The following is a 25,260-nucleotide window of genomic DNA, read 5'->3' on the forward strand; positions in this document are numbered from 1 at the left end:
GGATGGACATTTTATCACGTTTGGCTTGTTAAGGCCCTTCTGTTGTTTTTTAACCGTGCATACTCCAGTTCACACACGTTATAGCCTGCGTTGTTTAAATTGGTTCCGTTATGAGAACCTAACAGTCTGTGCTGATGAAGACAGAACAAAGTTTAGTGTATCAGCTTAAATTCACTCGCAGGCGTCTAATAAAGACCGTCTGTGGGTTCTTGGAGCTGATCACTTTTACCTCCTTTTGAAACCCACATTTACGGGGCATACAGGAATGCTAGATCAATCTTGCTCACACTGTCTATACTGATAGCGACAGACAGCCAATACGTGCAACAGCCTCCGCTTATTGCGATTAGAGTGCATGCAAGCTTATAAGGCTGAGCACTAATCTGTCCTTACAACTCAAAAAGAAACCCACATTTATGGGGCATATTAATTCAAAGAAAGCCCACATTTATAAGCTTGCATGCACTCTAATCGCAATAAGCGGAGGCTGTTGCACGTATTGGCTGTCTGTCGCTATCAGTATAGACAGTGTGAGCAAGATTGATCTAGCATTCCTGTATGCCCCGTAAATGTGGGTTTCAAAAGGAGGTAAAAGTGATCAGCTCCAAGAACCCACAGACGGTCTTTATTAGACGCCTGCGAGTGAATTTAAGCTGATACACTAAACTTTGTTCTGTCTTCATCAGCATAGACTGTTAGGTTCTCATAACGGAACCAATTTAAACAACGCAGGCTATAACGTGTGTGAACTGGAGTATGCACGGTTAAAAAACAACAGAAGGGCCTTAACAAGCCAAACATGATAAAATTTCCATCCTGATGAAATGACACGTATGTTTAGTGTCATAGAAACGCGTTGATGGATTTGGATGGATTCATAGATTGAATTAGTTGAACTAAGCTCCATGTTTGTAAGAAGCCGAAAAGTTTGACTCTAAAAAACACGTATCAAACAGGCTCTCTAATGACTGTAATACTTTTTACATGTGAATAAAAACTATCTACACCATACTGAACAATTTTGCTTCACTGGTTTAGTGTGATAAGAGAGTAAAATTGACAGTTACAAGCTCCACTAACATAACAGGGTGTGTTATGTGAGACCTATATTGACACCCTTGGCTATGTGGGTATTGGATAAATCTGGCTATATATATAAATAAATACGATAGCCATTATTGCTTTGTCCTAGCATAATACGGACACAAAAACCTTTTTAAAGAAATTTATTTGTGCATATATGCATATGGCTCTTTTTTAAAAATATATAAATAAAGATTTGAAATTTTAGTATTAGTAAAGTTCTTGTCGGTGAATAATTGTTAAGATTTATAAGAACTTATAGGCCACTGTGACTTCTAGACTTTGAGACGGCTACCTGAACCACGTGGGGATTGAACTTGCAGCCTTCAGTTCATGAGCGAGAGCTGAGGACTGCATTTCTTTTGCCTTAAGACTCTGTGCCACATGGGACTCTAAAGACAGTGAATCTTTCCCATGACATACTTCTTACTAAAGATTGATATACTTCAGCTGGTATTTCCCTCCATTCATCCTGCAAATATCAAAAAAGTTGGATGCTGTTCACATTTCCTGGCCTGATGTTCAATTTCATCCCAAAGATGTTCAGGTTGGGTCTCTGTGCAGCCAGTCCAATCGTGAAACATCTATATTCTCAAACCAACGTAACACAGCATTGTATTTGTGACGTGGCACGTTGTCTTGTTGGAAGTATTGCTGACCATTCCCAGAGTATTTTCAAATTGTTTGCAGCACACAATTGTTTAGACTTTCAAGGTATACCTCCATGTTCATGGTTCTTGCCAATAGAACCAATGGATTGAGACTATGCCAGGTAAAACATCCACGGTCCATAATGGAACCTCCAGAATACTTAAAGGGGTTGTCTCGCGAAAGCAAGTGGGGTTAAGCACTTCTGTATGGCCATATTAATGCACTTTGTAATATACATCGTGCATTAAATATGAGCCATACAGAAGTTATTCACTTACCTGCTCCGTTGCTGGCGTCCCCGTCGCCATGGTACCGTCTAACTTCGGTGTCTTCTTGCTTTTTTAGACGCGCTTGCGCAGATGGATCTTCTCCCTTCGGCTGGTCTCGGAAGCATCGGCGTTTTGGCTCCGCCCCCTTGTACGCATCATCGTGTAGCTCCGCCCCCGTCACGTGCCGATTCCAGCTAATCAGGAGGCTGGAACCGGCACACGTCATGGGGCGGAGCTACGCGATGACGTGTACAAGGGGGTGGAGCCAAATCGCCGATGCTGCCGAGCGGAGCCGAAGGGAGAAGATCCATCTGCGCAAGCGCGTCTAAAAAAGCAAGAAGACCCCGAAATTAGACGGAACCATGGAGACGAGGACGCCAGCAACGGAGCAGGTAAGTGAATAACTTCTGTATGGCTCATATTTAATGCACGATGTATATTACAAAGTGCATTAATATGGCCATACAGAAGTGTATAACCCCACTTGCTGCCGCGAGACAACCCCTTTAACTGTTGGCACAATACACACAGGCAAAAGGTGTTCTCCAGGTGTCCTCCACACCCAGGTACGTTCATGTGATTTGAAGACAGAGTAGCATGATTTATCACTTAATAGAATATTCTTCCATTGCGCAATTGTCCAATGATGATGCTCCTTGCCCCATTGTAGACAGACCGATACCTCTTTTTGTAAAAAAATCACCAGACATTTCAAGGATGAATGGAGGCAAATACCAGCTGAAGTGTATCAGATGTTAGTAGAAGGCATGCTATGGAGAGTATCCGATGTCATAAGGGTAAAAGGACGCTCCACTAAGTATTAACATATATTAATAAAAATGACTGTTGATTCTTGCTCAGGTGTCCAATTACTTTTGCTAAGATAGTGAAAGTATGTGCATAGTATCCTCCCTCTTCATTATCTCTCATTCCATATGTGTTGGGCTGTTTACCTTGTTGCCCTTGGGAGTCAGTTCTCCACTCAGCGTGAGTTCAATAAATGTAATTTACAAGTTAGATACAATAGATAAAATGTGGTGTTTAAATGTAATGGCCTTCTAGAAGGTGGGGGTACAGTATCATATCTTAAGAAGAGCAAGAATAGAAAAGGTCACCTTTAGAGGCTGATAGCATTGCAGCAGACACAGGGGAGATGGAGGAGTGACATATTTTAAAAAGAAATCCATAGAACATGTTAGAAGCCAGTAGGATATCTAATCTGCATCAAGTGCTGCTGATTATGTTTTGTAAAATTGTTTCTCGGGATGTTTTGTAGTCTCACAATGATAAGAGAATATCTGGCTATAGTAACCATAATTGTCACCTGCAGTCAAATATGTCTTTATCTGCCACAAAATACTAAGTAGATTTGTCGATAGCGTCTCAAACCTATCTACATTCATGTTTCCACAATCAACAACCCTACTTATCCTCCAGATTAGGAAATGCAGAAAGGAACACTTAGAATGAATTACTCCTTGAATTGTTGCTCCTTTTCTGGGAATTCGGTTGGTAAAAGTATGTATCATTTAGTTGGCAAAAGATGTCATCCTTACAAAGCCTGACACTGTGAGATTGCAGCACCAGAAGGCTTCTTATCTACTGTACCCAATACCGATATTGCTGTCCGAGGTGCTGAAATGAATAGTGAATGGCTTGTCAGATGATGAATCACTTAATCCAAGGTGAGCAACCTTTAGCTTTGCATTATTCAACTGCAACTTCAAGCATTAACTATTTGAAGGCAAATTAATCCTTAAAATGTAGCAATAGACGGATTATGAAATGAGCCAATTTACTAATACCCTGAACTAAAAGTGCAGCTCTGAACTCCTGCTTCATGAAATTACAAAAACCTTAACACTAGTATGTCATACTAGTAGAATTATAGAACTGTGGTTGCTCCGATCCATTAACAGGGACTTAGCACCTCAATGAGGGGCCCATTTAGACCTTAATGACCAACCAACGTTAATTTTTTCTTTTTTTTTACGTCACATTTCTAGAGCCATAATATTTACATTTTTCCATTTACATAGCCATATGAGGGGTTTTTTTTGCAAGACAAGTTTGTATTTACCCCCAAGTTATGCCATTAAAAACATGTATTGTATAGCTTTCATTAATTTTTTTTTTTTGGGGGGGGGGGGGGGGGTGATTGAAAGAAAAAAAATGAAATTCAACGATTGTGTTTTTGGGATTTCAAATGATGAGATATTATTCTCTGATTCAGTATAATTCCGGCGATACCAAGTTTATATAGTTTTTTTGTGTTTTGCTATAGTGGTACCTCCCGTGATATCCATACTCCCTAGAAGGTGGGTGTTTAATGACCAAGGGTCTTCAGGTCACCTTCTGCAGTTCTGGGATCCCCACTTTCAACAAATCATAACTCTGACTTTTCTAGCAACATATCTACATGAGGGCTTGTTTTTTAACCCTTTGCAATCCAATTTTGGTTTCAGGGTTTTCTAGGGGGGTTTCTCTTTCTGCCATTATACAATAGTGCCATCTGCTGGCTAGAGCCAGTACTGCAGTATTGGACATGCTGGAGAGGCCCCCGACAACAGAGCGGCCAGTAATATATAGTAAGAATAGCCTGCCGGACGTCTTCTGAAATCAGAAGATGTACAGCCTTCAATTGGAATGTCTTTAGATGTCAGACAGTGGATTGGAAAGGGTTAAAACATTTCTAAATGGGACGAAAGAAAAAAAAGCAATTGCACCATTTTGAGGGGGTGGTGGGTTGTTTCCATGGTGATCATGATGCAGTAATAAGGACGTTTTATCTTTTTTCGCTGGGTAAGGACAATTACAGCAATACCATATTTGCCATATTTACCAATGCCTTGAGTGGCACGCCCGGAAATTTTCCGGGACGAGCTCCACTGCTCATAGCAACATAGCCCGGAAGATTTCCGGGCTATGTATCACTATGGGAGCTGCAGAGCACAATGCCACAAGCTGTGACAGTGTGCTCTGCCTGCACAGACCCACACAGAGCAGTGCAAGGGCTTTGAAAAACCAGCAGAAGATATTGCCGGCATATCGGCAATGTCCTGCTTTGTTTACAGGTTGCCATAGAGACCATCGGCTTGTCAGAAGCAAGCCGATGGTCTCTGTGGCAGGGAGAGCTTGGTGCTTGGCTGTCAGAGGACAACTAGGTACTAGCTCTTACAGCAGAGATCAGAGAAAACCTCCGATCTCTGCTGTGTTAACCCCTTACATGCTGCAGTCTATGTGACTGCAGCATGTAAAGGGCTGTCACTGCAGCATGTAAACGGCTGTCACCATCGGACCCCCGGAATGTGATCAGGGGTCCTGATGGGTCCCTGTGGAAGTCCCCTAAAGGGACAAAAGAAAAAAAAACAAAACAAAACAAAAAAAACACTTGTCTCCCTTTACTTTGTAAAAAGTCAAAAATATAATCACACATGTGGTATCCATGCATCGTAATGACCCAGAGAAGGAAGTTAATACATTATTTAACCCCTTAATGACATGGCCCCTTTTTTTCTTTTTTCCCCATTTCTTTTTTTCCTCCCCCCTGTTTAAAAAATCACAACTTGTCCCGCAAAAAACAAGCCCTTATATGGCCATGTCAATGGAAAAATGAAAAAGTTATGGCTCTTCAGACGCAACTGCAAAATTAGTTGAAATTCAATGATTAGACCATTTTAAAAAACCTGCCCTGGTGGGCACGACAGGGTGGTGGGAAACCCGCCACTCAAGGGGTTAATAGTTTTTGTTATGTAGCAGTGCTTAAAAAAACCCCAATCTTTTGACCCTACTACTCTTTTATTTTTCTGGTGATGGGGCTGTATGGAGTTTTATTTTTTTCAGGGTAACCTTTAAAATTTATTGGTACCGATTTAGTGTATATAAAACTTTTTGATCGCCTTTTATTCAACTTTTTTTTTAACTTGATCAAAAAGGCACCATTATGGATGCAGTGGTACCAGTTTTTATACATTATATATATATATATAATTTTTTTTATTCAATAATTAAGAAAAGGTTTTTTTTTAGATTTTCTAAATTTTTTTAGTAATAATTAAGAAGTCTTTATTTTACTTATTTTTACTTCTATTATATTTTTTCAGCCCCTAAAGGAGAATTCAACTTGCGATTGTTTATACTGAATTGTAACAGTCTTCATATTAAAGACATGCCGCTGGCCCATCTTAACAGGCAAACAATCATGGCAGCCCTGAAAGCCTTCAGAAGTCCCCATGCTGTCATGACAACAAGATAGAACCCAGCGATCCTCTTCTGGTAGGGTGATTTGGCTCATTTAAACCAAATCAATAAGGCCGTTTAAATGCTGTTGTGAGAATTAACAGTGGCATTTAAAGGGCTAACAGCCACAATTGGTGTTATCTCTGATCATGACAGTTATAGGCAGGTGTTGACTGTCTAAGATAGCCGATACCCGTTGTTTATGGAGTGGGGTCAACTCCCGAGCCTACTCTGTACATGGCATATGTTGTGGACGTCTATATAAATCCTAATTGCAGTGGCATAGGCAGTTATAATGTATATTGCTGTATGTTTGTTGAGAAGGGGTTAAAAGCTACATTGAAGAAAATTGCAAGGTGTCTTAAACTCAATGAATTCCCATCTTGCAATGTATTCATTATTTGCACTTCTTTCCCCTGCTGAGCCAGCTTTATGGGTTGGGCAATGTCCTTCAGAACTCAGCTTACCTCAGCGTGCACGCTCCCAATACATCAGGACTTTCAAAAGTGTCCAGTACTGCAGATTATATATATATATTCATTCTTCTCTGCATATTTATTTTTCAAAACTTGGAGACATTGTTCTAGCACATCCCATTTGCTATTGTCTAACAGCGTTGAGTTGAGGTTCGGGAGTGTTGCCCATAAAGAACAATGTTCTGCCCATTCCCATTTACCAAGTGTCTTGTTGTGTTACTGGCTGCTATACTGGGAATGGGAGCACTTCATGACCAAAGCACCCATCCCAAGCTTGGTAGCCAGTAGTGTGAGACATCATGTGAATGGGAACAATGATGTAGAACATCCTGCTTTGTCTCCATGCTAAAAGGGATCTAGACCTTGGATCAGTAAAAACAGAGCAGAGCAGGACTCTCTGAATCATTGTTCCTATTCATCTAGGGTCTTACACTGCCAACTCCCATATGGGCACCAGAGATGGGAGCCATACCACACAATAACAATTTGGCTGGCTCCTGTACTGGGAAGGAAGCCTTGCAAATCATAAGTGATGTTCTCAGTCATTGTTTCTACTTAGCTGTTACCTAACGATGTTGGCTCATCAGGGACTTGGACAAACAGACTACTGTAAACCTGAAGTGGGGAGCTCAGATGCTACTGTGCATGCGCCAGAGTTATCCTATTCAGTTCTATAGCAATAGTGAAAGATGGCTGGGCTGGGACTAGTGTGCATAACCATAACTGTGCATGCTCCCAAGTACCTGATCGAGCTTGTAGGACTCTGCACAGATGCTACTACACAAGCATGGCCAGCAGTGCATATTTGCAGAAGGACCATATACCATGGAAATGAGGAACAAAAAACAGATAGGACCAGGGAGGAATAAATGAAGAACATTGCAAAAAATAAGAAGGTACTTGAAGATCTTTATAACTTTGCTTGAGGATTATTAGAATTGGATTCATGAAATCAGGGTACTTCTCTAAATGTTATTAAGGGGGTTGTCCTGTTGCCAGACAGCATTCCCTCCAATAGCTGCAACAATGTTAAAATAACAAAAAGAGCAGTGCTTACTCTTCCTCTACCATGGCCTCAAGGTATACCCCATATTTGCCATAGAAAATGTAGTCACAGGAAGCCTCTTGGTTGCTGCAGCCAATCGGAAGCTGCTGCAGCTAATCGGAAGCTGCAGAGTCATTGTTCTGAACTCCTATTGGGGGAATTTATTTGGTAACTGGACAACCCCTTTAAATAACAAAAAATGTACAAGATTTTGCAAAACAAATGCAATGACTTGGCTGGATAATATAAATGCATACATCTCATATTTTAGTTTTTAGACATATAATATGATGCATCATTTCTGACATCTCAACCTAGGGAGCACATTACTTGTCATATGATGCCCCTGATCAATTACACCTATGTAAGAAGGGTAATTTACATACGACTAGCACATTATCCGATGTAAGAAAAAAGTAGAAATAGCAAGCACAAGCTGTTGCAATGTAGATAATTACACAGAACCCAATCCTATTACAATGGTTAACCAACACAAGCCCACCTACAGTCTATATAGCAGATTTTCTATTTTTGGAATTTACCCATAAGGGTTTGCATTGGGATTATGCAGTGTTAGAAACACAAATGGGATTACTGTGCAAATATGGACAAACCAGTTGTATGATAATAAAATGTTTCCCTGACAGCAAAGCCTTAAAAACAGTTGGAGGCAGAAGAGGGTCACTGATGCCAAGTGCATCGAACACCAAATGATACAAAATCAATTACCCTTTTATTCTTTAGTGATTGTTATGTATGGTGCTTTGGTTTAGTTGTTAGCTAACTTCATTCCAATTGTATTACAAATAACAGTACATACTGCTGTAACCCTGGTGTTTAAATATTTGTTAAAGTGTACCTAACTTTTTAGATGACTTTTCAGAAGTAGCCTCTATGTGTGTCTAAGGCCTCGTTCAGACGAGCGTATATTTGTGCGCGCGTATGTGCGCACATAACCACGCGTCTATTAGAACCATTGGTTTCCAATGGTGAGTTCACATGTCCATCTTTAACAGGCAGGCAAATTTGCGCACCTGCAAAAGATAGGACATCCGCGCGCCAGGAAGATCCGTGCTGAGCGTAAATATTCCTCACTGGGAGTCCCCTCATCACTGAACACTGTGACAGCACTGTCACAATGTTCAGTAATGATGGCACTCCCTGCGATGAGTAAAGAATCCCCTATCACAGCTGTGGCAGAGGATCACAATGTTCTCCCATTACTTTCAATAGGGCCGCCACTGCTGCCGGTGGCCCCATTGAAAGCAATGGGGTGCTGGCAACCACTGCAATGATTTTCAGGGAAGGGCTTTAAATATAAGCCCTTCCCTGAAGATCATCCCTAGCTTGTGTAAAAAAATATATACTCACCTCTCTGCCGCTGTTGGGGCTTGGCGCGTCTAGCCGCATATCTGCCCGGCACTGTACTGAAGCTATTTTAGCAGGCAGGGATTTAAAATCCCTGCTTCCTGAAAGGGCTGTGTCTGATTGGCTGAGCGCTTAGCCATTCATTAAATTCAATGAATGGCTAAGTGCTGCTTGTGATTGGCTGAGCGCTCAGCCAATCAGACACAGCCCTTTCAGGAGACGTAGATTTTAAATCCCCGCCTGCTGAAAGAACTTCAGAGCAGTGTTGGGGACCAAGCAGCTAGACATGCTGAGCCCTGACTGCAGCAGAGAGGGGAGTATATATATTTTTTTAATTTCACACAAGCTAGGCATGATTTTCAGGGAAGGGCTTATATTTAAAGCCCTTCCCCGAAAATCACTGCGGTTGGTGCCTGCAGCCCATTGTATTTTAATGGGGCTGCTGGCAGCAGTGGTGGCCCCATTGAAAGCAATGGGCACGGAGCTTCATTCACACGTTTGTTTGCACATCCGTACAGCACTGCTTTTTGTGCAGTATGGATGTGTGCAAAACAAGGCTCGTGTGAACAAGGCCTTTTTGACAAAAAAATACTATATCGGGCAATTTTATAACTTGTATCCTGCATTTATCACCAGTTTTCCCCTCTGTAGACTTTATATGTAGTTTTCAGGTTTCTTTGAGCTGGTGGGAGGTGACTAGCTGTTATGATGCGTTCTTTACATTATGCACAGGAAAAATGTTAGATTCTTCTCCTTAACTAACAGGTCTGAGCAATGTATATTGGGATTTCAGTAGGTGTGGGACAGTAAATTGCTCACCATTACCAGCAGCTGTGTCTGTGTAAGTCTCTCCCCCTCTTCCACCTAATCTTACATAGTAACACTGTATGGAAGGCTGAAAACAGTCACATGTCCATCCAGTTCAATCTATTATCCTAAAATGTTGATTCAGAGGGAGGCAAAAAAACCCCCCATGAGCTAGAAGCCAGTTTGCTTCATTTTAGGCAAAACATTCCTTTCTGACTCTAAAACTGGTAATCAGAATAAATCCCTGGATCAACAACCCCTCTGAAGTAACCAGTGATATAACATGTAATATTATTATACATAAGAAAGATGTCCAGGCCTCTCTTGTGCTCTTTTATCGAATTTGCCATCACCACGTCCTCAGGGACAGAGTTCCACAGTCACACTGCTTTTACAGTAAAGAACCCCCTTCAATGTTGGTGTAGAAACCTTCTTTCCTCTAGATGTAGAGGATGCCTCCTTGTTACAGTCACAGTCCTGGGTATAAATAGATGATGGGAGAGATCTCTGTATTGTCCCCTGATATATTTATACATAGTTATTAGGTTACCCCTCAGCCGTCTTTTTTCTAAACGAAGTAACCCCAAGATTGATAACCTCTCTGGATATTGTAGTCCACCCATTCCATTAATTAACTTAGTTCCAAGTATTTGAACCTGCTTAAGCTGATATGTCCTTCTTGAGTCCTAGCCCCCAAACCTGTACACAATATTCCATGTGTGGTCTGACCAGGGACTTGTAAAGAGGAAGAGCAATGTTTTCATTGTGTGCCCCTAGACCTCTTTTGATGATCCTCTTTGCCTTGGTGGCAGCTGCCTGACACTGGTTGCTCCAGTTAAGCTTACAGTTAACTAAAATCCCCAAGTCCCTTTCCAAGTCAGTTTTGCCCAGTGGTTTCCCATTTAGTGTGTAATGGTGACATGTATTTTCCCTGTCCTTTGCCTCCTTTCTGCCCTAGCCCCCAGCTTATCCAGATCCATTTGCAACTATATACTGTCCTCTTTTGTGTTAATTATGCATGGTTTTATATCACCAGCAAATATTGATAATTGTGCAATCCTTCTACCAGGTCATTAATGAATATATCAAAAAGACGAGGGCCCAATACTGCCCCCTGTGATACCCCACTAGAAATGGTCACCCAATCAGAGTATGTATCTTTTATAACCACCCTCTGCTTTCTATCACTGACCAGTTACTTACCCACTTACACACATTCTCACCCAGACCAAGTGTTCTCATGTTATATACCAACCTTTTATGTGGCACAGTATTAAACACTTTGGAAAACTCCAGATACACACAATCCAGTGATGCTCCCCGATCCAGTCTAAAACATACCTTCTCATGGAAGACTGGTTTAACAGGAGCGATCTCTCATAAACCCATGCTGATATGGAGTTATACAGCTATTTTCCGTGAGGTACTGCGGGACAGCATCTCTTAGAAACCCTTCAAACATTTTATACACAATAGAAGTAAGACCAGCCTATAGTTTCCAGGTTCATTTTTGAATATCACCACGAAATTTGCTATGTTGAACAGACCCCTTCACTATAGAGTCCTTAAGTGTAAGCAACAACGGTCTACCACATTATTTAATTCCCTTAGAACCCTAGGGTATATGCCGTTGGGACCCGGCCAGATGTCTACTTTAATCTTCTCTCCCTAGATTTCTGTGGTCATCATGAGTCACCAAACTCCCCCACTTCGTGTTCTCCATTTCATTATTTGTGTTAGTAGAGACAGGCATCACTTGACAACAGGCAGTGGACAGCAAATTATAAGAAATAGAAATTCCTACTGGCCAGCACTTTACAGTGGTTTTTCATCACAAAACCGTCATTTGACGGTAAATAAAGTAATTTACACTTTTGCTAGTTATCACATTAGCTATCATATAAACACAAGTTATTTGAACAATCAGTACCCATTTAATGATTGTGGCAATTCAGCAAAAGTTAATTTCAGGTTATTGCAAATAAACTGTATAGAATGAAATACTATATACAATATTGACAATGGAAAGTACAACCAATATAGCAATGTCGCAGTGTGAGGAGTGCGGTATAGTATGGGGTCTAGGCTAATATCACAGCCTGGCTCATATGACTGCGGCGTTAACGCATGCGCACTGTCAATCTGCCAGTGTGGGATTTGATTCATATTTCTTGGCGGAAAGTTGAAATTAACCATCATTGCACTATATATATATATATATATATATATATATATATATATATATTTCATCCCCTATCTTCAGACAGTGCCGATCCGAACAAGGTGTTTTAGGCGTTTGGTTCGGATATAACAGGCAGTCTTTCTTCTTGCTGTCGCATTTGCAAAAATGGCTTCACAGCTGAAATGTTGATATCTCTGTAAGAAAAGTTAACAAACTTTGGCAAATGTCCATCGTCTCATTTTCTCGGCTTTATCTGTTTTCTGCAGACTTCTACCAGTTACACCCATACCAGCACATCTACTCAGACTGGTATTTAAAAATACCACATTGCCACTCCAATATCCAGCTGTAAACTGCAATAACACAAAACTACCATTTTGAAAAGGCCATTAGATATGTCAGTATAGTCAGACATTTGCTTGCAGACATTTTAGATATGCGCAGTCTCCCTCCCATTGTGGCAGCCCCTTCAGCTCCGATAGACCTTTCTGTCATATGGTTGATTTTTCCAAGGCAAGAAAATGCAGGTCATAAAGGTTATAATACTCACGATTTCATGACAGTCCTAGCAGAAAATCTCATCAGACCTTGCAGAAACAAGAACCAGCAAGATTTCACTGCAGACTTTCGTAAAGTTACAGTATAAACACCATTTAGGACAACTTCAGATGGGCGCATTTGTGTGGGTCTTTGCGCATGCAAAAATTGTGTATGCAAAACACGGAGAATGGAACCCATTGATTTCAGTGTGTTCCGTCACATTCAATATTTTTGTGTGTGTGAACATATACGCAACATGCTCTCTTTTTGTACACATTTGCACACCCAAAGCAACATAGGAGCCTATGGGAGTGCACAAAGGAGCAGCCCATTCGCACAAAATCCTGCACTGAACTGCGCAATTTCATAGTGTTAATCGCCAACACCAGGGATTAATTAATCTCAGCCTATTCAATCATGATGTGAGTGGGTTCCGCGCTGATGTGAACAGGCCCTTCAGCATAGAAAGGTACAGTAGAACGCATGGATATGCGTGCAATAGACAGTGAAAGTGCTCCCTTCATCACGCAATTATGTCATGCTATCGCAAGCGTATCTGCGCATATTTTTATCGGCAGGAGCCCTTACTGTATTTTCCTGTGTATTTACACACCAAGGCCCCGTGGAAGTCTATAAGAACATGTGCAATACACTATGTAATTCCGTGGACCTCATTAGGCTAAATAGCCTTTTAAATCAAGGCAGTGTGTGTCGATCATATCTTGTATGTGTAGCTTATATTATATATCTATATATTTAATATACATTGACTTGTATACTATGGTGCAATGGAGAAACCGCTGACAGTCAAGTTTGTAATTGGCATCGGTTATATGACAGTTTAAGCCAACAGTTGGCTTCACAGAAAACAGGAAAATGTGAACAGTAATGATCTGGCATGTTTTGTGATTGGCCAGTCTATAGGAAAAATATTCAGTCATAACATAGCTGCTAAGCCAATGTATTTAATGTAATCATGAACAAGAACGATGGAGTTCCACATTACCTACTGCAAAATAGTTTGAAGATTCCATCCGAGATACAGGTTTTTTTTTCCAGATTAGATAATTCAAAGAATATTAGAGAATACTGAAGAGCTAATCTGTTACATTCGTGCTGCTCATATTCACCTTGCCTACACGAATGCAATATAATGAAGGCTGGAGGGAAGCTGATGCACTCACATGAACAGACACTGTACACAACATAAACTGAACGTGCACAACACTGTACACAACATAAACTGAACGTGCAAGCAACAAAGGAAAAACATGGACATAGACCGTACACCAACACCAGGTGGCAAAATACTTACTGAAGTGCTAACACAACAAGCCGATGGGAATACAAATAAGTATGAGGTATTAGTTAGTATTTTGGCCAAAGTGCATAAGCTCATAAGCCATCGTTATGCTGTGAGTCCCTACACTAACTAAACCACAGGATAGGGAACCCTGCCTACAAGTGGGGCAATCATCCCAATAATGACATCCCAAGGAACAAAACATTGTTCACACCAGGTGTCTGCACACCCACAGACAAGGAACAAGACATTGTTCACACCAGGTGTCTGCACACCTACAGACAAGGAACAAGACATTGTTCACACCAGGTGTCTGCATACCTACAGACAAGGAACAAGACATTGTTCACACCTACAGACAAGAAACAAGACATTGTTCACACCAGGTGTCTGCACACCTACAAACAAGGAACAACACATTGTTCACACCAGGTGTCTGCACACCTACAAGCAGCCAATCTGCAAGCTATTGTTCATGCCAGGTGTCTGCACACTTACAGACAAGGAACAAGACATTGTTCACACCAGGTGTCTGCACACATACAGACAAGGAACAACACATTGTTCACACCAGGTGTCTGCACACCTACAAGCAGCCAATCAGCAAGCTATTGTTCATGCCAGGTGTCTGCACACCTACAGACAAGGAACAAGACATTGTTCACACCAGTTGTCTGCACACCTACAGACAAGGAACAAGACATTGATCACACCAGGTGTCTGCACACGTACAGACAAGGAACAAGACATTGTTCACACCAGGTGTCTGCACACCTACAGACAAGGAACAAGACATTGTTCACACCAGGTGTCTGCACATCTACAGACAAGGAACAAGACATTGTTCACACCAGGTGTCTGCACACCTACAGACAAGGAACAAGACATTGTTCACACCAGGTGTCTGCACACCTATAGACAGACACTGAACAAAACATTGTTCACATCAGGTGTCTGCACACCTACATGCACAAAACAAGACATTGTTTACACCAGTTGTCTGCACATCTACACTGAACAAGACATTGTTCATACCAGGTGACACCTACAGACAGACACCAAACAAGACATTGTTGACACCAGGTATTTGCACACCTACAGTCACAGAACAAGACATTGTTCACACCAGGTGTCTGCACACCTATAGACAAGCACTGAACAAGTCATTATTTACACCAGTTTCTGCACACCAACAGACACAGGAAAGTCTCTAGAGAACATGTGAGCAGGGAAATCAGGTGCCCAGACCATCTTCAGGGTCTGTGTGGGAATGACTCAGACAAGCCTTACAGCATGCATTACTTCAACCACTAGAGTTCTGAGAGGAAATGGATAATGACCAACAACCTCTCACAAGAGGGGCCAGTATTTACATATACAGATGCATGGTGATTGGCTGGCTGGAGAAATCCACACCATCAACCAGCCAAATCAACCACACCAGTAGCAGTGTGTGCCTGAAAACCCATAGTACTAAATGTGCCAGGAGCACCATCTAACATAATCTAGCTAGTAGTGCACTTTAAAGAAGACCTTTAAAAAAGCAGTAAAGGTGTTGTACAAAGATTACAAGTTATCCCCTGTTCACATGATAGGGGATCAATTGATGTTTGGTGGGGATCTCACCCCATGTCTTCTGTTCTCCTCAACGCGTTACTGCATCCCCCATAGTGAGGAGGAGACTAAATGAAATGCTGGTCTTGCAAGTGTGCTAACTCTCCATTCACTGTCAATGTGACTGCAGAGATAGAAGAGCAGTAAGCATTCGAGTATTTCCATCAGTGCCATTGAAATGAATGGAACGCCAACTGTGCATGCTCGGCCTACGCTCCATTCGTTCTGATGTAACTGTGGGGGACGAAGCGACCCCTACAGCGACAGGCAGAGGAGGACACAGGACCCCTGTTTGCGAGACTGGTGGTGGTCTGAGTGGTGAAACCCCCCAATCTGCAAGTTTTCCTCTATACTGAGGATAGAGGATAACTTGTAGTCTTGGTACAACCCCTGTAAGGGTAAAGAATGTGGCAAAATACAAAACTATGGAGTACTCACCAATTAGATGTCCCACCGCTCCAGCGCAGTCTCTCCAATTCTTGCTACTTTGGTCCTGAAAGCTCATGACTGCTTTTGGAACTGTATCGTCAGGGACCTGAGCAGATATTTTGGAGCAGCCTAGTTGCGTCTGAACAATGCTTTTCAAACTCCGGGCCAGAGGGGAGAAAAAAACTCAGTGAACATGCATATTACATGTGTATTCACTGCATTTGTTTAGGCATAAAGCCAAGAGAGAGATAAAAAAAAGTAACAAACATTTCTTGCGTTTTTTTGCATGCGTTAAAAACGCAGCCAACATGCACACAAAAAAAACCACATATGCGCCCAATATGCATATATACATACAGTAAAAACACTGAAATTACATACACGCATGTAAATGAGTGCTAACTTGCCATTTCAGCTGCTAATAGGGGTTAGCAGAATAGCCTCCCAGCTTCCTTCACATATGAAATTATGTAATTTTTATGCCAAGGTGAATCATAATCTGTGATCAGGACTTGATTCCAAATTTTTTAACCTTTTCCAATCCACTGTCTGACGTCTGAAGACATTCTGATTGAAGGCTGCAAAGCTCCGATGTTGGAAGACGTCCGGCAGGGTATTCTTACTGTATATGACTGGCCGCTCTATTGTCGGGGGCCTCTCCAGCATGTCCCATACCACAGTAGGGGCTCTAGCCAGCAGATGGCGCCATTGTATAATGGCAGAAAGAGAAAGCCCCCTAGGAACCCCTGAATGCAAAATTGTATTGCAAAGGGTTAAATTGCAGCTATTTATTTACTGTAGAACATTATGCTTGTTACATTATTTATTGTTAATAAATAAATAACATACATATAAACAATTATATATTTTTGCTTTCTATAGGAATAATCTATAGCTTTTTTGAAATCTCTTCACTATAAGGCCTCCTTCCCACGAACGGATTTCCGCCGCGTAATTCGCGGCGAAAATCCGCTGCGTTGCACGCAGCTATTAGGTTCTATTGAACCTAATAGCTCCATGCTCACGATGCGTAATTCCACCGCGGAATTACGCACCGCGATTTCTCCCGTCCTCACCCGCAGCATGCTCTATTTTCTGCGGGTGAGGACGGGCTGTACGCACTGACGGCTTCCATTGCAGTCAATGGAAGCCGTCCATTCACGCTATCTCCCGCTGTAACCAGCGGGAGATAGCGTGAAAAAACGCTTTCCCGCCCACCGCCGAGCGTCATATGACGCCAAATGACGCGGTCCGGCCGCATCACGTGACACGGCCGGCCGTGCACGTGACAAGGCTGGTGACGCGAGAGCGGTGGGCGGTGACGAGCGGTGACGCGGCGGTGGTGGGCGGGGAAGCGATTTCACGCTATCTCCCGCAGGTAAGTATAGGGGCTCTGGGGGGCGCCGTGACAGGCTTCACAGCGTAATATTACGCTGCGGAGCCCGTCACGCTCGTGGGAAGGAGGCCTAAGGCTGCTCTCACATCGGCCGCATTTTACTGTGATTAGCGTGCTGTCCATGCTAATCGTGGTACAAGGCTTCCATTGATTTCAATGGGGCCTCGCAGACCTGTGCTTGAACGCGACGACTTTCAAGCGCTGTCCTTTCCCCTTTTTCTGCGTTTTCGCGTTTTTTTTTAATGCACCTCATCACCCAATACTATGATTGGGTGCATTAAAAAGTGCTGTTAAACGCTGTACCATGCGTTCTAAAATGCAGCGCGAAATCACAATAAAATGCCATGGTTTCGAGTGCCTTTTATCTGAACGCATGTGTGAGCGGGGCCTTAGGGCACCTTCACACAGGCATATTTGAGCGCGTATTCGCACATGCAATACGCAGAGAACAGAACCCACTGATTTCAATGGGTTCATACACTTTTTCCCTGTTCTATTTTGTGCACATTTGAGCACCAAGGGCCCCATAGAAGTCTATGGGAGGTGCGCAAATGCATGCTCAATGCGCTCGCCAATAGGCAATACACCGCACAATTCCATGAAAAAGACACATCTGGAACTCTTATGATTTGTGGTACTGTTGAACAAACCAAACCAGTCGAACTCTGTTTTGGGTCGAACTTTGCTAAACATTTGGTTTGCTGTGAAGCAGAACCTCAGGTGGTTTGTTCTGGCTGAACCTTCACGAAGGTTCACAAGGCAGCTCTTGTCCTGGGGCTTAGCGGTTAGGATTATTACCTTGCAAAACTGACCCAGGACAACATCTGCATGGAATTTGCATGTTCTCCCTGTTAGTGAAGGTTTCTTCTTCACAATAATCCCCTTTATATAACACACACATTTACAGAACAAGGAAGACACATGGCAACTCAGTGGTTAGCACTGTTGTCTTGCACCATTAGGGTCCTAGGGTCACATCAGACCAAGGGCAATGTCTGAATGGAGTTCAATAAAGGTGCTTGTTATGAAGCACAGGGAACAGCACATAAAAAGTCCATGTAGATGTTGTCATAATTGAACCTAGGACCCAACTGCGACAATAATGCTAACTGTCAAGCCACAGGAGAATAGGCGCCACCCTCTGGCTGGTATTATTGTAGTTAATGAAGGTTTGGTTCCAATTAACTTGGACAGAACTGGCTGAACCAAACTTTTTAAAAGTTCAATCATCTCTAGCTCTCAGTATGATTCCCCCCTTTTTCCCCTTTAGAAAAGTTTTCTTTGTAATGTTGAAAATAGAGATGAGCGAACGTACTCGGTAAGAGCGATTTCGCAATCGAGCACCGCGATTTTCGAGTACTTCACTACTCGGGTGAAAAGTACTCGGGTGCGCTGTGGGTGAGTGGGGGGTTGCAGCGGGGAGTGGGGGGGAGAGGGAGAGAGAGAGGGCTCCCCCCTGTTCCCCGCTGCTACCCCCCACTCCCCTCTGCAACCCCCACCCCACAGCGCACCCGAGTACTTTTCACCCGAGTAGTGAAGTACTCGAAAATCGCGGTGCTCGATTGCGAAATCGCCCTTACCGAGTACGTTCGCTCATCTCTAGTTGAAAACTTTCTAATTAAGAATTTGGAAACTGCTATAATATGATGATCATTCTGGCTATAGCCATCTGCAAAATCATTATCAACTAGTAAACATTGAATATGTAAATTAACTTTTTTGTAGGCTTGTTATACTCCTCTGAATTGAAGGTGACTGCAGTCTTGTCTTGTCTCTCCATGTTATAATCTATTATTGATATTTATCACATTACGTACTGAAAGGAATGAAGCCTGGCATGCTGTCATTACTAATCCTAAATAAACATTTCTAACCTGAATAGAATCTGCATCATATTAAACCTCATTGAATATCTATCATTCATGTGACAATTACAGTCTTTTTTCCCATTTTACCACTGAAAAGCCTGCAAAGGACTAAATGGATGTATAAATATAAGGCCAGGCTCACATGAACTGACCGGCTTCTGCATGTGTATATCCGTAGTGGAAGACCATGCAATCTATTGCAGAAAGTAATTGCAAATGTTCACGGAAGAACACGGGTGCATATGATTTTCCGCACAGATGTACAGAACGCGTATGCACAGCGTATTGTCCTGGTGGAAAAAAGATCAGGGAAAGTACACCAGAAAGTGTTAGAACATCATTAAGGTGAGATTCTCTCTCTCTCTTGTCCAGCCACAGACTTTAGGCCTTTTTATGCTAGTTCCGAGTGATTCCATTTTTTAAATGTTAATTGCATATGGGCTGTGGGACACTCCCATCCATTGACTTCAATGGAGGCCATCCGCACAGAGTCCGTGCTAAAATAGAACATGCTGCAATTTATCTTCCACTCCCGGAATATGCAATTCATACCGAGTATGACGGCAGCTGCAGAATCTGCAATCCATATCCATTCCCGTGAAACCAGCCTAAGGGCTTATTCAGACGAGCACACATATGTGCATACATAGGTGCGCACAAAATTGCACGTCTATTTAGAACCATTGGTTTCCTATGATGTGTTCACATGTCCGTGTTTTACAGGAATGCAAGCGCACGCACCTGCAAAAGATATGACATGCGTGCACCGCATAGGTCCATTGTGTGTTTAAATACCCCTTGTCACTGAACACTGTGACAGCACTGTCACAGTGATCAGTAATGATGGCACTCCCTGTGAGGAGTAAAGAATCCCCTGCTACAGCTGTCACAGCTGTGGCAGAGAATCACAATGTTCTTCTATTGCTTTCAACGGGGCTGCCGCTGCTGCCGGCGGCCCTATTGAAAGCAATGGGATGCAGACTATCCCTACAGTGATTTTTGGGGAAGGGCTTTAAATATAAGCCCTTCCCTGGAAATCATCCCTAGCATGTGTAAAAAAATAAAAAATATATATACTCACCTCTCCAGCATTGTCGGGGCTCAGGCGAGTCTAGCTGCTTGGTCTCTCTGCACTGCTCTGAAGCAGAAGATTTTAAATCACCGCCTGCTGAAAGGACTGTTTCTGGTTGGCCAAGCGCTGCCTGTGATTGGTCACAGCGTTCAGCCAATCACAGACAGCGTTTGGCCATTCATTAAATGACAGCTGAGCGCTGCTTTTGATTGGCTAAGTGCTGTGACCAATCACAGGCAGTGCTCAGCTGTCATTCAATGAAGAGCCTCTATTTTTATATAGCCTAAGGGGAAAAACACATGGATGCTTGCACTAATACACTTGCCACTATGGAGCATATTAGTGCATGAACCATTTTTTTTCCCAGACAATTCTAACTTGACAGAGAAAGTATGTGTACGTTGTAGCTCACCGTCTCGGCATTCTTAGCTGACTTCAGCTCCTGCAAGTGAGTCCTACTATGTGCAGCTTTTATCGCCCAGCCTCCTGGCGTCCACAACTGCATAGATTTCTATACTATTCTAACTTGAGTTTGAAGAAAAAAGTGGAAAGATAGAACTTGCAATCGTCTGATCACTTATACGGTGTAATGCAATACTAATGATACTAATACTGCATTTGAGTACATGCACATAGACGTTTTAATAGTTGCAAGCTACATTCTCGGGTGTAACTTGAATCAGGCAACACACTGACATCCTGTCCATGTGCTGTCTGATATGTGGGACATAGCACAATGACATGTTCTATTTACATCTGAAAATTGAACAAGAATAGGACATGCTGCAATTTCTTTTACTCGGACTGTTCATCTGAGTACAAAAAAGCCCAAGTGGATACGCCCACTCAAATCAATGCATGCTATTTCCATCTGATTTTTGGACCTATTTTTTGGTCAGATGGAAAAAACATCCATGTGCATGTACCCTTATAATGTATTCTGATGGGTAGAAGCGTAACTTGAAGCTTCTGGGCCCCAATGCAAAACCTGTAACAGGACCCGAAACTATAATGCTTTATTCATAGTACTGGGCTCCCTATATGGGGAAGAGAGGCCTTATGGGCCCCCTAAGGCTCCTGCGCCTGGGTGCAACCGCATCCCCTGCATCCTCTATAGTTACGCCCCTGCTGACGGGCATTCTATTAAGACGAGCCACAGGATTGTCTTAATAGGCACTCACTCATTGTAACCCTGAAGACTTCAGGAAGACCTAGGCTGCCATGACACCTGGAGGGCAACTCATAATCTCATCGCAGAAAGGGGTGGTTGTTCAGGACCACCTCGAAATGCTAATTGGTGCATTTAAATGCCGCTGTCAGAATTGACAGCAGCACTTAAAGGGTTAACAGCCACAATTGGTGTTATCGCTGCATGGGGCTGTTGTGGGCAGGTGTAGGCTTTGAAAGATGTCTGAGACTTGCCAGGTATAGAATAGGCTTGGCTCCTGTCTCCCCCTCCATACTCAGATACCCGACATGTGCAGTACATTTATGGCACATGTCAGGAAGGGGTTAAATGCAGAGCATGCCAGGAAGGGGTTAAATGCAGACACAGCTGTATATAAGGGATGCATTCTTGATATCGTCTGTAGTGAGACAAAGATATATTCTGACCAACAGCTTCTTCTAACACGTGCACAGCCGGCTTTCCCTGAACTTGCTTCCAATTTGTAGACGCCACCTATCAGATAAGGCATAAATATTGTTGGTCCGAGTATCCCTTTAAGAAATGAATTACTTGAGATGGTCCTTGAGCGACCTTCTCTATTGAATAAGATATTGCATATCACTTTTGATGGGTAGATAGAGCCTGCTTATTGAGTTCAAGTAGATGAGTGAAGTGAAATAAGATAAAGTAGATGTTTCATCTCTTCTGAAGTACAATGTTATCATGGCTCATCTTGATGTCTATGGTTGTGGATGTGCAATAAATAAAAGTAATCAAAAAAATCTGTCTCTGCAATTTATTCACTGTGGAACCCGGGATATTTACGAGGACAGGTAAATGAACAGTAAGCACGGTACTTTAATCTGGACTGAAGGACTGTCTGGAGAAGTGAGAAAATGACGTCTCCACTGGAAATATGAGGTCTGGCTGGAGGGATGTAGTTTCGCCCCGGTGATAGGACTGACTATATAGGCAGTGACAGCTCAAGGAATTACCATCCCAATACACATTCCGTGCTGGGCCTCAGGGGATGTTGGAGGACAGAGTCACCATGGAGACCTAGAAAGTAAAATCTGCTCCTTTTGACTGTTTTAACAAGACTTGCATACTATTTTGTAGAAATACTAACTCTCAGAGATTTCGGCACTATGACCTCTCAAATTTTTTTTTCTCACAACATCAATGTTTTGCTCTGATGTACTGTAAATTTTTCAAATGTGTCAACTAGGTCTTGATTGCATGCATCATCAGGACGTAGCATGTGGAGGTGCAGACAATATCCTGATCCTGGATAGCCGTCAAGGACCAGTGCAGCGGTGCCCAGAGCTGGACACCAGCCAGAAGCAAGGAGGGTAAGCATATAGTCTGGTCTGGGAACGGAATAGTAATTCGATGTTTAATTTGGAGCCAGAAATCAATATAGGGGGTTTGGTGTCTGACTATATTTAGAGGATCTGAATATAATAAGGAGTCTTAAAAAATGGTCTCTGAAATTAATTTAGTGGTCTGAGTCGGAATTAAGTTAAAAATGTGAGCTCTCATATAAATAGGGTGCAAATGGGGTACAAATATATTTAGTGGGCTTGTTCTGGGGTTTTCTATTAATATAAAGACTCTGAATATATTTAACTCCGTAAGGACACTGCCTAATTTGATACTTAGAAGGGTTGCCCGAGTTAAAGAAACCCCCGTCACCAGGTCCCCCATGTCTCAAAATAAAAAATCAGGAGTTACTTACCTCTCGCCCATTCCTCTTCCACCAACAACTTGAATCTCTGCTGTGACATTGCTTTAGATGCAGAGCTCAGCTACAAACAAGTTGCAGCAGCCAATGACAGCACTCAGCAATTATTGCTGAGCGTTGTCATTGGCTGCTACGGCATGTTTATGGTAGCGTCACAGTTAGGCCTTAGTCAGACGGGCGTTTTTTCGCGCGATTTGCGCATCGAATGTCGCATGCGCATGCGCAAATCGCGTGACCGGAGGCGAAAAATCGCGGGAAAAATCTGCACCTAGCCGCGTTAATCGTCGCAGCAAAACGCCCGTCTGACCGGAGAAAAATCGCCGTGCGCATCAAAATGCGCATGAAACGTAGACTGACCGGCGAAAAAAATGATTTTGGTGCGCACATAAAACGCCGAACGCAGATAGGCGCGATCTGCGAATCGTCGTGTCCTATAATTTATCGCATATCCGCATAAAAAGCGGACATGTGACCGATACCATAGCGAACCATTGGTTAGATATATGCGCAAATCGCATGCGCATGCACATTACTTACTTGTAAACAAACAGCAGAGATCGAAACCAGCGCCAAGGGGCAAATGGGGGTGCCATGAGTAACTGCTGATTTTTTATTTTAAGGCACGGTGGACCTGGTGACAGGGTTTACATAATTCGCATAACTGCTTTAAAGACGCAACAATTTTTGGGGATTTTTATCTCCACTATTCAAAAGCCGCAACTTTTTAAATTTTTCATTCGACTTACCTCCATCAGGGCCTGTTTGTTGCATGCTGAGCTATAGTTTTTATTGGTACTATTTTGGGGTACATGTAATGTATTGTATAACTTTTATAATTTTTTTTCTGGGGCAGGGTGAAAAAACGTCACTTCAGTGATTTTGTTTTTAATTGCGTTCACTATACCTTTTAAATGACTACAAAAATACCAAAATTATATGTATTTTTCTTTACAATAAAACCCTTTGTGTATTTTTTTTGCATTGCTACATTCAAAGATCTATGGCTCTATTTTGATGTGTGAGGACTTGTTTTTTTGTGTGACTAGATAGCGTTTTTTGATACCATTTTGGGGTACATGTGATCAGTTTTATTGCATTTTTAGGAGGTGAAATTAACAAAAAAATTTTTTTTCATTTTGTTATATAGCTGTCAGGACCAGCAGCTCACAGGTCCCTTGTGTCCTCACCACCGGTCCTGTCACTCAGGCAGCTGGGGTGCGGCGCAGGGGAGCCCCGGTCCCCTAGCCGCTGGGCTTTTCCTTGCCGCCGGATTGCTAGGGACGGGAGCTATGACAGCATTTAAACCTGCTTGTGTCTGCATACCAGTGCCAGTGTTAGTTTGGTCTTCCTGCTACACCAGCATACTTCTTGTTTTGACTCTTGACTTTCGACTCCCTATTTTTGGACCTGACATTGCCTTTGCCTGACCCTCTCGTACCGCGTACCCTCTCGTTGCCGACCCGGATTGCCTGACTCTCCTTGCTGTTTGTTCCAGTGTCTGTCCGTTTGTTAGTCCCAGTGTTCCCCTTCCTTAGTTAATGTAGGGACCGTCACCCAGTTGTCGCCCTGTGGCTTAGCCCTGGGGGGCAAGTAGGTAGGGACAGGGGTATTTTCAGGGACCTCCAGTTTCATGGACCCTGAGTCCTGACAATAGTGTTTGCCTTGTGGGATAAAAAGTTTATTGTATGGGTTATTACAGATTCTGCAATACCAAACATATGACTATATTTGATTTATTTTTAAAAACAAAAATGGAAAATTACACAGAAGGGGGTTTTCTTAAAAGTAGACTTGTTTTTCAATTTTTATCTATTTTAACATTTTTATGTATCTGCTGGGGATGTGAAATCGATCTCATGATCGCTCAGATAATACAGTGCAGTAGTTCTATACTGCAGTGTATTATTACTATTCATACACATTGCAAGCCATGGCAGATCTAGACACAACTGTTAGACCTCTGGTTGCCATTGGCCCTCCACGATTTCATGGCTGAGGGCCGATGA

Source organism: Eleutherodactylus coqui, chromosome 1 (assembly GCF_035609145.1).
Source record: "Eleutherodactylus coqui strain aEleCoq1 chromosome 1, aEleCoq1.hap1, whole genome shotgun sequence".
NCBI classification, from domain to species: Eukaryota; Metazoa; Chordata; class Amphibia; order Anura; family Eleutherodactylidae; genus Eleutherodactylus; species Eleutherodactylus coqui.